Here is a 1972-nt window from a genome sequence, read left to right as displayed (position 1 = left end):
AAGTTTTTCACTTTCCGCTCGTATGTAGTGTTTGAAGCTGATCAGTTTGCTTGTGAGTGTTTCTCGGCGGCAGTTCTCATACAACTTGGAGAACCTATCACCATAGATGGTTATTCGTAAACTTGCATTTGATGACAGTGTCCAGCTGTCTTTTTTTTTTTTTTCTGAGACCGTTTATGTCATTTTAGAGAAGGGTAATCCATTTTGCTCTATATTATCCTTTGGATCAGCCTCTCTAACTCTATATTATCCTTGCTCTATACTATCCTTTGGATCAACCCCTCTGTTGGTGTACAGTTACTGCAGCACAATGTAGCAGGACATTTGTTGTCCAAAAGATGGGAGTTTGGATTTGAGCTACTTATTCTGTCGCAATTTCGGCGATCACGGATAACACCAGGTCGGTGGGTTTTTCCGTGTCGGTATTGTTCTCTCATGCAGTGCCTTATGTATATAAGTAATGAAGTTCTGTTTGAATTTGAATGCACCCTGCAATTTTAGTATTCGTTAAACCTTAATTGATTTTGTGGGATCATAAGTAGCTGCCACATGTCCGAATAGTGGTGGCGGTTTGTTACTGTTGTGTTCGTCTTGGTCATGTTTCTTGTCGTTCACAGTCTCTTCATCAAAGAAGTTTGCTGTGTAATTAATACAAATAGTATTATTTGTGCATTTTAGCTGAGCGACTTTGTTCGGTAAAGTGATATATTTCTGTTTAACAAGTGTGACTTGCTGACGTAATTACTTTGCTGAAAAATCGGAGAATGTTGGGTATTTCTTATCCCGATATTCTTTGTCTCTTCATGTAGCCCATAGAGAGATCTTCCCAAGCCTTTTTGTAGAAATGGCTCAGGTCTTGGTTCAGTTTAAAAGTCCACATAATTTTTTCTCTATAGTTCCGCGATCTACGAAAGCTGATTCCGGGTTCTTTAGTCTCCATGGTAGATGTATAGTAATCTTTCCACGTGATGTGTATTTCACTATTTGATTATTGATACGATCTTTGCAAAAAAGGTTGTTTCTTTACATTTACTCAAAGAAAAATAACCATTTCTTTTACCAGGCTTGCATTAATGGCAAAAATTATAGTATTCAGTAACTGGGAGAAAGAAAAGTCCTCAATGCTAACATGTCTGTATTCGACGCTATGTTGATGTATGCATGTATGTATGTATGTATGTGTGTGTGCATATATGTATGTATTGGAACAGGGAATCACGAAACAGGATAAACCTATTTATGACATCGTGTAAATATTGGGTTAAAAACCTTTTAGATAGAAAAAAACCGAAGGTTGCACATGAGACTTGAACCCGCATCGGCTGTAAATACGCACGCACGCACATACACACGCACAAACTCACACACACACACATACACACACACGTGTACACACATATATCGTCACCTATGTCTGTGTGTGAATCTGTTTAGTCTGTCTACTGCGTTCCGTCTCGAAATAGATGACCGACTTTATTCGTACGTCACGGTTTATGGATGCGCTGCGTAGTTTCACATGTGTTCCACAAGAATGGAGTATTGTCTCTAATTGCAGACGGAGTAGAATTCTATTCATAGAACACCGTTTAGTCTGTGAAGGAAGATGTGAGGTGAGATGAGGAGAAGGAGGAGAAAGGAAGGAAGAAAGAAAGGAAAGAGAAATAAGAGAAATTGTTTACCAGAGTTGAAATCAATATTTTGTGTGGAGATCTGTTGTGTTGAATATACACACTGTTTCTAAAGACAGCCGCCAGCTTCCTGTACAGAGGAAAGGAAAGAGAGAGAGAGAGTGAGAGAGAGAGAGAGAGAGAGTTAGAGAGAGAGAGTTAGAGAGAGGAGTTAGAGAGATGGGGTGAGAGAGGAAAGGAGAGAAGAAGAGTAAAACGGAAATGGAGTGAGAAAGAGAGTGAGACAGATGTAAAGTTGAACTAAAGAAAGAGAGAGGTGGAGAAAGAGAGAGGTGGAGAAATAG

At 39.2% G+C, this 1972-nt stretch overlaps 1 long non-coding RNA gene across 1 annotated transcript in view; it reads right to left on the bottom strand.

The window, feature by feature from the left end:
- LOC128250332 (uncharacterized) overlaps positions 1-1760 on the bottom strand; it is a 7473-nt gene extending 5713 nt beyond the window's left edge. Inside the window, exon 1 of the long non-coding RNA XR_008266359.1 lies at positions 1680-1760. This is a non-coding gene — a long non-coding RNA (uncharacterized LOC128250332). The remainder of the gene's footprint in view (positions 1-1679) is intronic.
- Positions 1761-1972: the final 212 nt, after the last annotated feature.

The sequence above is a fragment of the Octopus bimaculoides genome, chromosome 20 (assembly GCF_001194135.2).
Source record: "Octopus bimaculoides isolate UCB-OBI-ISO-001 chromosome 20, ASM119413v2, whole genome shotgun sequence".
Lineage (NCBI taxonomy): Eukaryota > Metazoa > Mollusca > Cephalopoda > Octopoda > Octopodidae > Octopus > Octopus bimaculoides.
Note: the sequence above shows the minus strand (reverse complement) of the source record. Positions and strands in the feature narration are given on the sequence as shown.